The sequence below is a fragment of the Ostrea edulis genome, chromosome 1 (assembly GCF_947568905.1).
Source record: "Ostrea edulis chromosome 1, xbOstEdul1.1, whole genome shotgun sequence".
NCBI classification, from domain to species: Eukaryota; Metazoa; Mollusca; class Bivalvia; order Ostreida; family Ostreidae; genus Ostrea; species Ostrea edulis.
Window position 1 is genome coordinate 101256935 of NC_079164.1, and position 15014 is coordinate 101271948.

A 15014-nucleotide genomic window follows, 5' to 3' on the forward strand; every position below is an offset into this window, starting at 1 on the left:
CAAAAGTAGCCGTACATGGACAGAATAACACATGAACATTTAGTTTAGCCATATAGAGATAATTTATTTTACATTAGGCTGAGAAAATGTTCACGTGAACTAATCATCAGGTAAAATATGTTCCATTTATCTAATTTCATTAGTTTCCTATCCAGATCATTTATTACAGTAATATCTAGACCTGTGTGTATTTCAAAATGCCTTAATTATTATCATTAACTCCATAACATCTATGAAACGAATTCATTAATTAAAAAATCTTATTCTGCTACTGCTACATATAATATAACCAAACTCCCTCCTCGCATATATTTGGTTAGTGTGCAAACAAAATTAAGCAGATGTTATTTTCACATAAATAGAAACAAGAATTTTATCAATCAAGGGGTTAACTCCATGGTGAATTAACACATCTGTAGTTTGGCATCCACCCTAAAATTTGCTTAATTTAACACTTTTACATTTCTTCCTGTCATTACTCATTAGGTTTAGTTCTTATCTTACATAAAATGCATGAAGGAAACCTTTTTCCGCTACCAGACACTTCCTCCATGTTACAAACTAAATTAAGCAGGACAGTGGTTTAATAATGTGTTCAGTTCTTCCTTCTATAATGCTTAGTAATATTTTACATAATTATGTAGGATAATATATTTAAAAAATAAATGCATCAACTTTTACTTCAGGAACGAGTGTCATTCATATGTTCACCTCTATTTTAATCAGTATTACTTGTAATGATATCTTCTTCTTTTTTGCATGTCTTTCTTATTTTGTTACAAATGTATAAGATTTGTGGTTTTGAATATTTGCTGTTGAGACTGAATTTTCAATTATAAATATGATTGAAACAATGAAATATACACTATTTTCGTTAACATTCTTTTTACATTTTTTTTTTTCATTTTCGAATTATTCATTATTATTATTCCTTTTTATTAACTGCCTTGTATTTTTGCTAATTAGATCAAATGTAATTCTGTTTGTCAATGAATTTCATTTAAAAGCAAAACAAGATCCATATTGCTAGATATATTTTTCGTATTCATATTTGTATGCATTTCTATATATTGATTTCTGACGGATGAAATATGCAATGTCCAAATCGGTTGACACGTAAACAACCGAACAAATGTTGTAGATCTATAGCTCAGAGACTTGTAGCCTATAGTCTATCCTTTGTATTGTTATGTGGACGCCTAATTTTTGTCTGGTACCCGTATATTGTACTATAACTTTAGAAATCATTAAACAATACGGGATAGGCCAATATATCTTTGTATCTAAGTAGCCTATCGAGTTAGGTACCCCTCGGCCCTCCAAGTCTTTTTATGTACTGTGACAGCGATTTCAACATGCTCATCAGTGCCAAGAAAACTGAATGCACGGAGATGAAACATGTGAAGCTAGATATTTTTTAAATTCAACGGCCTTCAGATAATTAAAATATATATAGTGTGATAACGTATAAAGAAAATGCGTGGAAGTAAAGGCGCGGTGCAGATGATGGATGAATCTCGATTGTATCTGGAGTGGATTGGAGGATTTAGATCTTCGTAATTGTTTGATCAAATAACTAAAACTGTTAACTAGTGCAAGGTTTTTGTAGCTATCCCTAACATGGTTACATATATATTCAAGTTCATAAATTGAGCATATAATCTATTTGAAATTTTGGGGGCAAAATCGATTGATGTACGTAGCCCGATTCCGATGATGGCGCGGATCCGGTTTTATTTCAATAAAATCACAGGGGCTAAGCCCGTTTTGGGCCCGAACTCTGTGATACCATAAATATAGATAGGGGTCTAACTCCGACACAGATAAACAAGAGGCCCATAGGCCACATCGATCACCTGAGTCACCTTGGTCCATATCAGAAGATTTTCCATATCTATTTGCATGTAAAACCGTAGTCCCTATTATGGCCCCAAACTTACCCCTGGAGGCCATGGTTTTTGCAAACTTGAATCTACACTATATCAGAAAGCTTTCATGTAAATGTGAACTTCTTTGGCCCAATGGTTCTTGAGAAGAAGATTTTTAAAGATTTTTCCTATATATTTGTATGTAAAACTTTGACCCCCTATTGTGGCCCCATCCGACCCCCGGGGGGCCATGATCTTAGCAATTTATAATCTGCACTATATCAGGAAGCTTTCATATAAATCTCAGCTTTTCTGGCTCAGTGGTTCTTGAGAAGAAGATTTTTAAAGATTTTTCCTATATATTTGTATGTAAAACTTTGATCCCCTATTGTGGCCCCATCCTACCCCAAGGGGCAATGATTTTAACAATTTAGAATCTGCATTATATAAGGAAGCTTTCATATAAATCTCAGCTTTTCTGGCTCAGTGGTTCTTGAGAAGAAGATTTTCCCTATATGTTTGTATGTAAAACTTTGATCCACCATTGTGGCCCCATCCGACCCGCGGGGGCCATGATTTTAACAATTTAGAATTTGCATTATATAAGGAAGCTTTCATATAAATCTCAGCTTTTCTGACTCAGTGGTTCTTGAGAAGAAGATTTTAAAAGATTTTTCCTATATATTTGTATGTAAAACTTTGATCCCCTATTGTGGCCCCATCCAACCCCCGGGGGCCATGATTTGAACCAACTTGAATCTTCATTATGTCAGGAAGCTTTCATGTAAATCTCAGCTTTTCTGGCTTAGTGGTTCTTGAGAAGAAGATTTTTAAAGTTTTTCCCTATATATTTGTGTGCAAAACTTTGATCCCACCTTGGGGCTCCATCCTATCCCCGGGAGCCATGATTTGAATAAACTTGAATCTACACTATGTCAGGAAGTTTTCATGTAAAACTCAGCTTTTCTGACTCAGTGGTTCTTGAGAAGAAGATTTTTAAAGATTTTTCCTATATATTTGTATGTAAAACTTTGATCCCCTATTGTGGCCCCATCCGACCCCCGGGGCCCATGATTTGAACCAACTTGAATCTGCATTATGTCAGAAAGCTTTCGTGTAAATCTCAGCTTTTCTGGCTTAGTGGTTCTTGAGAAGAAGATTTTTAAAGTTTTTCCCTATATATTTGTGTGTAAAACTTTGATCCACCCCTTGGGGCCCCATCTTGTCCCCGGGGGCCATGATTTGAACAAACTTGAATTTGCACTATGTCAGAAAGTTTTCATGTAAAAATCAGCTTTTCTGGCTTAGTGGTTCTTGAGAAGAAGATTTTTAAAGTTTTTCCCTATATATTTGTATATAAAACTTTGACCCCCTATTGTGGCCCCATCTGACCCCCGGGGGCCATGGTTTTAACAATTTATAATCTACACTATATCAGGAAGCTTTCAGTTAAATCTCAGCTTTTCTGGCTCAGTGGTTCTTGAGAAGAAGATTTTTAAAGATTTTTCCTATATATTTGTATATAAAACTTTGACCCCCTATTGTGGCCCCATCCGACCCCCGGGGGCCATGGTTTTAACAATTTATAATCTACACTATATCAGGAAGATTTCATATAAATCTCAGCTTTTCTGGCTCAGTGGTTCTTGAGAAAAAGATTTTTAAAGATTTTCCCTATATATTTGTATGTAAAACTTTGATCCACTATTGTGGCCCCATCCGACCCCCGGGGGCCATGATTTTAACAATTTAGAATTTGTATTATATAAGAAAGCTTTCATATAAATCTCAGCTTTTCTGACTCAGTGGTTCTTGAGAAGAAGATTTTAAAAGATTTTTCCTATATATTTGTATGTAAAACTTTGATCCACTATTGTGGCCCCATCCAACCCCCGGGGGCCATGATTTGAACCAACTTGAATCTTCATTATGTCAGGAAGCTTTCCTGTAAATCTCAGCTTTTCTGGCTTAGTGGTTCTTGAGAAGAAGATTTTTAAAGTTTTCCCCTATATATTTGTGTGTAAAACTTTGATCCACCCCTTGGGGCCCCATCTTATCCCTGGGAGCCATGATTTGAACAAACTTGAATCTGCACTATGTCAGAAAGTTTTCATGTAAAAATCAGCTTTTCTGGCTTAGTGGTTCTTGAGAAGAAGATTTTTAAAGTTTTTCCCTATATATTTGTATGTAAAACGTTGATCCCCCCCTTGTGGCCCCATCCTACCACCGGGGGCCATGATTTGAACAAACCTGAATCTGCAATATGTCAGGAAGCTTTCAGGTAAATTTCAGCTCTTCTGGCCCAGTGGTTCTTGAGAAGAAGATTTTTAAATGACCCCACCCTATTTTTGCATTTTTGTGATTATCTCCCCTTTGAAATGGACATGGCCCTTCATTTGAGCAAACTTGAAAGCCCTTCACCCAATGATGCTTTTGGCCAAGTTAGGTTGAAATTGGCCCAGTGGTTCTGGAGAAGAAGTCGAAAATGTGAAAAGTTTACGGACAGACAGACGAACGCTTGACAAAACGTGATCAGAATAGCTCACTTGAACCTTCGGTTCAGGTGAGCTAAAAACTAACCACTCGCTTCAAATGTCTAAAAAATCTTAAACTAGGTAAGCTATGCGTAATTTGTCGTTTTCCTTGCATAGATTAATGTTTTAACTCCTTACATGCCAAATTTCAAGTCACTGGTTCTTAAAATAACAAAGATATACGTCATCGTTCTCTCGATTTCACTTGTTTATTTTTACTAGGACATTTACCGGTCCAGGTCACGAAGTCGTTTCTCGCCTATGACAGCAGCGAAATTCAGACTAGTATGGAAGATTTCAGACCTGTCAATTAAAATTTCACATCAATTATACGCTACTTACTTCCTCATATTTTAATAATGTTCTTCGTGTAGACGTTACACGACTTATTTTTCCTCAGCAGCATCTACTATTGACAAGATCTGCCATTTTAATGAACGCACTGAATACTCTAGTCAAGTTTATCACCATACAAGATGGAAACTAGAGTGGGGATGCACTACTTTCAACTTACTAGGAATAGAATTTTCTGTGGATATGAAAAAAATAGTCGATTTAAATTATAATATTCAGATACCAAAAATTAAAGCGTTGATACACCAGTGGAATAGAAGAATACTCACCCCCATTGGTCGAGTCACAGTCACCAAAACACTGCTTTTACCTAAGCTAAACCATCTGTTTATTACACTACCAAATCCTGATAAAGATATCTTGTCTTTTCTGAATAACTGTTTTTTTGAATTTGTATGGAATTCAAAGATTGACAAGGTCAAGAGACAAATTGTCACCCAAGATTACTTAAAAGGTGGCATGAAAATGGTTGAGGTGAAAAATTTTATAATGTCTTTAAAATGTTCTTGGATTAAAAGATTAACAAACAGTCACAAACCATGGGTGGATATTTTTTTGGCAGTACATGGCAATGAGGTGGTAAAAAAAATGATAGATTTTGATGAATATATTTATACTATTATAAACCATAGCAATGATTTTTGGCGTGATGTTTTTCAATCATGGTTAACAATGATTCGAGTAATGGATGAAAAGTATTCCATGCAAAAACTCAGTTCTATTCCAGTATGGCATAACACAAATATGTGTGTTGGTAATAAAGACATATATGTTAAAACATGGTATCAACATGGTGTGAAAATAATTGGAGACTTTTTAGATGAAGATGGAAATTTTTTATTACTACAAGATTTTTCACCAAAATTTAGACTAGCAAATGTATGTACAATGCAATACAACAGTATTACCAGTACTATATCTAAGTTTTTAAAGACTTTGTCTGTTAAGAGATCAGATGTTAAAAAATATTGTACACCATTTATTCCTTTTTACTTTGAATTTATACTGTTGAATGATAAATGTTCCAGAGTGTTATATGATATGATAAATAGTAATGATCTCATACCCAAATCAATTCAAAAATGGAACACTGAATTATCTGTACATTTAGAAGGCAATGTTTCTGTCAAAGAGCTGTTTAAAGTTTGTTTTAAAACAAGTATTGATACCCAAGTTCAGTGGTTGCAGTACCGAATTCTTTACAAGCTTCTTCCTACGAAATATTACCTCAAGAAAATCTGTATAATTTCAGATGACTGTTGTTCGTTTTGTAAAGATAATGAAGAAACAATGCAACATATGTTTACGTCTTGTTCTTATACTTTAGCACTTTGGAATAATCTTAGCATGCATATTTTCAGAAAAACATCAAAAAGAATTGGTTTTAATGTTAGTAATGTTATTTTTGGTGAAACACCTTTCAGTTTGTGTAATAAAGTTGTTAATTTCATAATTCTGTATACCAAACAATATGTTTTCAATTGTTCAAAACAAAACAAAATTCCTCATATTACTGGGCTGATACATTATCTTTCTTTCAAATACAAAGTTGAAAAATTTGTAGCAATTAAATCATGTGAAGTTTTGAAATTTGACAGACTTTGGGAAAACTGGAAAATTATTTTTGATCTGTAACCTAGAATAAGAAGTATTCAACCAATAATGCTGAACTAGTAGTGTGAAAGAGTGTGAGAATGTATAAAATGATTAATATGTATCTTCATTACTATTACTGATGATTATGTGAATATGAAAAAAGAATAAAATATAAAAAATCCAAAAAAAAAAATCTCCAGGTAGTGATGGATATAGTGTCGAATTTTTCATTTTTTTTTTTTAACAGATCTGAAAGAACTCATATTAAAATCTGTTAACTGTATTTTCTCCAAAAAAAGAGCTTCCCATCTCTCAGCAATTGGGGATTATTTCATGTTTGCCTAAAGGTGATAAACCTAGACAATTTTTTTTTAAAAAACTGGCGACGTATTACATTGTTAAATGTCTTATATAAACTTACTTCAGGTTGTCTTAGCAACAGAATCAAGTCTACTTTAGATCATCTTATTTCAGACACCCAGTCTGGATTCATAAAGGAAAGATACATTGGAGAAAATACTAGATTTTATCTATGATCTTATGCACCATACAGAAAGTAAGAATATACGAGGACTACTGACTTTAACTGATTTTGAAAAAGCTTTTGAATCCATTTCATGGTCATTTATATATAAAGTACGTATTAAGATATTTCGGTTTTGGTGAATACATTATTGAATGGGTGAAAATTCTTAATGCAAATTTTAGCAACCCTGTTGCACCTTATTTGTTCCTCCTTTGTATTGCGTATCAGAATTTAGAAATTACGAAAATTTGAAAATACCTGGCATGTATGGAAGACACTTTTTGACAACATAAAAAAATCATGATTTTGCTATTTCAAGCAATATTCTTTTTCTACTTTTGAAGCCACATGTACTTTTATTTATTTACTCTGTATTGTTATATTTTTTTCTTCTACAATTATATTAAAAATGCAAGCACTTACCAACCAAAGTATGAGTGTAAGTATGGAAGTGTGTGAAAGTGGTTAGAAAAAATGACAAATGTTCTTTTATCTTATGTCAACATTTGTGAGATAAACAAATTAATAAATTATGTAAAAAAAATAATAAATAAATAAAATATACATGTACCTTGATCGAAATAAAATAACGTCATCTTTTACCCGTGCCGAGTCGATATGTACACACGGTGGTTTTCTTTATTCTAAATGACTATTCACATCGGGGACGATTTCAAGGTCACAATGTAATAATATATACGATGTGAGCTTTGGACAGAGTGAAGCATGAAATGATCATTGGCGTTCATAAATTCGATTAAGTACGGTAAATTTGAATTCACTTTGAAATATATGATTGTTTATTTCATACATGAAATTCCCCTTGCGCTAAACGCCCAGTGACATCTAAATATTAAAGGGGAATATGCGAGGGTAACTACAGGATCCGCCTGTTTATTTATCGCGGGAAATATAACGCTAGCTAACGTAAACCGTGCATTGTGACGTCACATATAGCTTCGACTTTTTTTTTCTCTATCTTTCAAATCAACACATCCCGTTTGCAATTTAAAAGACAATTAGAACTAAACAAATTCAACCAAAAACTTCAAAGTGCTAAAACAGTAAGGGCAGATATATCGTATTTTTTTTATTTAAAGAAGCTCATGAACTCATTCATCTATTTAGTCGCATTAGTGTTTTTCTATTTGATGATTGACTAAAAACTGTAACATTGATGATTATACAATTCATTTTTAACAAATTGAGTGTTTGATTACAAACTGCACGTCAGTCTTGTATTTTTGGTCTCCAAAATTAAAACATGAATAACTGAAGAAGTAAGTAATGAACAAATGAAAATGGCGACGCCCATATGGATCTAGTCTCGTGCAACCAGACTCTCTTCTTTCTCCGTAAGTATCCGACGAGCAGAGTTTGGTAAAGACACGCGATAATAACTGTTACCGCTAGGGAGCACTAATTTAGTTTCGGTTTGATTCTCTCTAGCTGCTCGTCAGATATTTACGGAGAAATCAGAGCGTCTGGTTGCACGAGACTAATATGGATCACAAAATTTTCAGTGAAAATACAAGGGTGGATCCAGGAATTGCGATTAGGGGGGCGCAACGTTTGGAGGCAGAGGATCTGGAGGCCGCCTTGAGGTCCCTAGTGGGTCCATGGCAAAGCACTGGTAGGGCCCCCGGAAGCTCCTGGATTTTATAGGGCTAGAAACATGTCTCCTATGCAGTCATTTTTACTATTTTCTGTAATTTTTTATATGGTGAAATTAATAAAATGACGCAAATTATAAGGATTTTTGAAAAAAAAAAATGTAAGTTCTTCCAATAAAAGTAATTCAATAAGTAAATAGATTTTGTCATTTATTTCTCTGAAAGTAGAAGAAATTATTGCTTCTTCTATCGATCGTTTACATTTTTTCTATTACATACGTGTTACCTTTAGAGCCTTGCTTCGCTAGGTATTTTAAAGATTATACTTTAGTGCACACTATATGTATAAAAATATGAAATTTATATATTATGAAAGAAAACTAAAGAAAATCATCTAGCTTGAACATTAGATAACCGTAGTAAATAGCGAGAAAATATCATGACATTTTCCCCGCGATACAACTACGTCGTGACGTACCTTTATACTGTGACGTCGTGCATAGTGTTATGATGTTTGTTCTGCTGTGTAAAACAAAGTAATGTCGGATTATGAAAACAGACCAACTTGGCTATAGGATTAGCAACGTCCATGCGTTTAGATAAGACATAGGCAAGTAGGTAAACATGAATATTTCCTCGAATCAATTTAAAACTTTGAGCGACCAAAAGAAAAAAAAGAAGAACTTTAATTGTCATGTATAGGCTACCGTACATACCAAATGCCTAACGTCGAATACTGGTGACGTACTATGCACGCTACTCAAGGTAAGTGTCAGTCATATTTGTTTACTTTGTTGTCAATCTGATTAAAACCACATCCTGAGATCCGCTCACTTAGATCGCTACACTAGGATCTGACGTAACCCTATATAGGGTCACGTCCGCATGAACTTTTGCTTGGAATATTCATGAGAACTATCAGCCAGTCAGATTACGCCATACAGACAATGATGGCTATTTAGGCGGTTCCTGGTAATTCGTAAACAAATTGCTATAATCTCTCTCCCACGAAGTTTATTCCACACTGTAAAATTGTATATTCTCGCATAACGAATTTTAAACTTTCGCAATAATGCCTAATCTATTCCGTTCATACAAACAACAAAACGTACGATATGAAATATACTCAAATTAAATTAATTGTGAATTTCGATTTATGTATGAATAGGGATGGGTACGATTTGAATAGTTTTCAAGATGGTCTACTTAAATAACGCGAGGAATATAACGCCATCGACGTAAACGGTGCATTGTGACGTCGCATCTAGCTGCGATATGTTTTCTTTCAAACCAAACAATCGCAGCCATTTTCCTTGAATTGTGAACTCCATCGGGATTTTTTAGCGTTAATTGAATGAAAGAAAACCTGCAGAGAATAACAGACGTTGTTTAAATCGCATGTTTTGACAGGTGTGCAGTCGTCTGTCAAACGCGCAGCCATTTTTATTGCATCTCTAACGTAAATAATGACGCAAAGGTTCATGGGAGAAAAATTATCGTTGGTATAAATCGACAGGGTCAATTTGATTGGCTTAACGAAAGGTCATGCGGACGTGACCCTATATGGGGTTACGTCAGATCCTAGTGTAGCGATCTAAGTGAGCGGATCTCAGGATCTGGTTTTAATCAGATTGCTTTGTTGTAGAAAGGATACGATAGTGAACAACGAGGAATTGCGAAATTAAAACTGTATATGATGTACATGTATTTAAAAGCACATAGGTGAGATAAAGATCTATTCAACCTTTCGTCCGCACGAAGCGAATTTATCCTTACACCGTCAAAAACTGGTGACGCCTGGGTATTTTTAAATAGGATCCACATGTATGCTGATGATGTTGCTGAAAATGTGATGTCTTTCTGTAAAATATTTGCTGATGATTTCGGTCAACAGTCAAAACAGCATGCATCTAAGAATTGAAATGAAATTGAATTTCCTTTGAATCATAATCTAAAGTAGCGTCCTAGATGAATGGTAAAAGAATTGGTTGTTAAAATTTAATCCCTCTAAAACTAAAGCTGTACTTTTTTCATTGAATAAGAACATTAATTCTCCAAAATTATTTTTTCAAGATTTTCAGTTGGAGTATATTGTGATGTACGGTTGACCGATTGCATAACGTCCACATGCCAAACTTTAAAGCTTCAAAAATCAAGTTCACTGTGGTTTTTTCGCTTTAATATTGACACCAGTTTCTTTATCAACCAATCCTGAATACATTTTAACTGGTCAATCGCTCAGTATATTAACTAAATCTGAGAAAACAAATTAAACAGTGCCCTACTCTGAAATCTAAAAAAAATGGCGCCCTCAAAACTACCAGATTTCTGACAATTTTATTTATTTTTTCCTCTACACTGTGTCTAATCCTGATGAAACTATTTCCTCTATCTCCTGAAATATAAATGAAGACAACAACAATTGTATTTTACTTCTTTGTCTATTTGTAAAACCCTTTGTTCTGTTACCGTACATATAGTTAATTGCTGAATATCTGAGAATGACCCTAATGTCAGTGCACAGACATTTAGGATTGTTTGTTTCATGCGATTTGGGCTGGTTCCAGTAAGTCCCTAAGATTACAAGTACGGTTTACCAGAAACTATTATTATTATTATAGCGCATTATATAATTTAAAAAATTACTCTAAGCGCTTTACATTAAAACAACAATAAACTACAATTAAAAATTGAACATATCTAAAACAGTGTAAAAAAATATATTCGTTTCATGAAAATAATATGAATTCTAGCACTGGCTTACACAAAATCATGATTAAACTACAGAAAATACATGCAAAAAGGTTTCATAAAAAAGAATATTAATACTGTCACTGGAAATGGCTTACATAAAATCGTGATGAGCAAGTCTGAAGAAGTAAGTTTTTAAATTTTTCTTGAAAAGTTCGAAAGAATTTTCGTTGTGGATGTAACTCAATCTGATTAAAACCAGATCCTGAGATCCGCTCACTTAGATCGCTCTCAGGATCTGGTTTTAATCAGATTGGGATGCAACTTGGAAGGTTATTCCAGAGTGTGGCGGTTGCTTTGTCAAACCTTCTGTCGCCATACGTTTTGGTCTTAACTCTTGGTGTTTGAATAAGCATGACGTTTTCGGATCGTAAAGACCTTGATGGATTGTATGGACTGACCAGTTCTTCAAGGTAGACAGGTGCAAGACCGTGGGGAGCTTTAAATGTGTACATTAACAGTTTGTACTGAACCCTGAAATATACTGGAAGCCAATGGAGTTTCACTAAAACTGGTGTTATGTGCTCATTTTTCTTAGTTCTGGTAATTAGCCGTGCTGCTGAATTCTGCACACGCTGTAACTTTGACACTATGTCAGAATTAACACCATAGAAAAGGGCGTTTCCATAGTCTAAACGCGAAGCCACTAGCGAACTGACCAAAGTCTTGCAGGCGTCTTCAGTAATGAATGGTCTTATGCGTCCAATGTTTCGGATCTGAAAAAGCATGCCTTTGATATAGCAGTTGCCTGTTTTCGCATGCTTAGTGTTCTGTCAAAAAATACACCCAGGTTTTTAACAAACGAAACATCATGCACAACGGATCCATCAAACGAAAGATGACAATCTTTTAGTTCGTTCACTCGATGTCGAGGACAACTAGGACAAATTTCTTTAAAAAATACTTTAGGAAGAAACTCTTTCAAAAAGGCACACTTTTTTATAACACCATACATCTTTAGAATATGCCTAGATGTTGTTTCTGATGGATGTAGGTCAACCGATAGTGATGTCTTAGAATCAAAGTACTGACAGTACTGAAAGACGGTCGCGTGGGTTGCAAAAAGCTTAACTTAGGTGAACTTAAAACAGTACAGAGATAGTAATTGCCTGAATGATGAATCATTAATGGTAATTCATTTAGTGGTAATGATTCAATAATGGTAAAACAGGGTATAAGAATCCATAGATAGTTTATTAAATCAAGAGAAGCATGTACATGTGGTTTAAAAACGCAGTTTCCAAAATTGAATTGAGATCACGCCTTTAAAAATGAGCAAATTTGTTTTCTCAAAAGAATAGAGGAACATGAAACTCATATCCATGCACTGTTTTCCTCTTGGGCTTATACGGAATATTTCAGAATGATCCCCTCGGAAAATGGAGAATGGCATTAGAGTCTGGAGTCTTTCCATTTCGAAATATCCATATTTTTCTAGCATGCAGTGCACTCAAAACTTAGATATTAAACTCAGAAGAAACATGTTATTTTTCTTATTACAGATCAAGGTAATACACTTTTTTGTTTCATGATCTAATTACCTGATAAGTATTATTCTATTGTATACCGGTATTTATGGAATGGACAAACGAATATCATCTTTATATACTCTTTTTCAAAATATGTTTCTAATGAGTCATTTACATGTACCATGTGTTCAAAATATTCTTACATGAATTTTTAAACTCCAGCTTGTTCTCGCGCTTCAGATTGTTCTCACGCTCTGTCATGTTATTCCAAAATGAATCATAACAAGAACAGATATGGGTTACCCCATATCCAAGATATTCGACTTTTAATTTACTTGAATTTTCACTATGCTCAGCTGATCTTTAAGAAAAGACTTCACTTGTTATGAAACTGGTGTATAGTCCTTCATGTCCGTAGCAAATACCGTCACCAGTCTTTTGTCACTAGCAAACAGTGCACACACCGGTACTTGCAAGACATATGAAAAAATGGATAGATGGCACACATACGGTACAGAGATATTTATGCTTTTTTGTCGAATGATAAAGAAGGAAATCAAGGAAGTTGGGGATTAGCAAATTTATTAAAATACAGCAGAAAAGTATAGCTTTAAAAATACTATATGAGAATATGTATACCTATTAATACAACTTATTGGGGCACATACTTTGTGCAGGCTTAATTTTTGCTAAAAATTATTATTTTTATCACAAAATTTCCCTATCAAACCAGTCTTATTTCATCATTCTTCCCAAATTTTTCCTTTTATATCTGTATGGAAAATCAAAGCAAAGACATGAAAAAATTGAAATCTCTCGGAATAAATACAATTGTACTCTAATTTTTACCATGTAACAAATTAATGTGAACTTTAGAATGGCAAAAACAAGAAGGGATGATGTAATGTACACTTTCTCCAAATTTTGTGTATGGTATAACCTTAACAGCAAAGAAACCCTTAAAAAATAAATAGACATGCATATGTCACACTGAATACATTGCAAATATCTTCAGACTGGTGACCTTCACCTTTTAATTGTGGTCCGAATCCAGGTGTTGAGTGTTGTATACGCATTCCGTCATTAAACAACGGGAAAACCCCACAAAAATTAATGATTAACATTCTCTCTCAGAAGAAATTGTATGATAATTAACGAACAATATTCATCAAAGTAATATAATTTTTGCAATAGTATAATCAATCGTTAAAAAAAATTTCAATCAAAGAATGACCTATATTTCGTGAAAAGACTGAGGAGGCAGCTAGCGTAGGAATATGAATACTTCTTATATACATTTCTGGGGGAAAAGTGATTTTTCTTAAAAACATTTGACTTTAATTTTGTTTTCTCCCACGTATTACATATACATCGATATTCTATACATTTGTTGTAATCCTGTATCTGCTGATCATGAATGGAACTATATTTTTTCAGAGCAATTGTGTGAAGAGTACCTGAATCCAGTAATATATCTTGAATAGATAGTATGCACTGATCGAATATATTAATAAATTCGTGAAGTTATCAAACGATATCTCAAATATACCTCATATAGTTGAAATAGTTCTCAAATTTTGATTAATGTCATACAGTAAATTTTTTTTCGTATATTCTAATTGCTGAAGTATTAGAATTCTCAATCCTAAAATCTTACGCCTTGAAAAATCATTCATGGAATTTTCTAGTTTTCTGAAGATATCTTGATTCAGCTAGAGTGTCTTAGTCGTGTTTGTTCCTGTATATATTTTTTCAACTTGTGTTAAATTTAAATATGCATGTAATGTCAATTTCTCAATCATATGACATTTCCGTCATGTAATCTCAATAAAGATTTATCAAGCTCTCCTTCTAATTTAATCATTAAATATTTCTCATGTTCATAGATATACATGCAAATACATGATGTTCATAAAATATATTTTCTAAAGTATATAGTGTTCAAGTTCTCAAAATATTTTGATTCAGTCAAAGCATACTGTTTTTCACTGGGCCATGTTCCTGACTTTCTGTAAATGTTTATTCTATTTTCTCTCATACAGGGGCCTATATTCTTAAATTTTAAATAGTTAGTTATTCTTATCTTTAAATAGTTCACAGTTATGTGATCTTAAAATGAAATTACCAAGTTCTCAAATAATATCTGGAAATTTTTTCATGTGTTTAAAGTATTTTCATATGACGCGTTATTCAATAATTGTCTGAAATCTTGGAATTTTTAATCACGAATTTTCAACTGATAAAATGTTGGAGTTATCAAAAAGCTATCTAAAGTAGACTCAATCTGAGCATAGGGTTCCGTG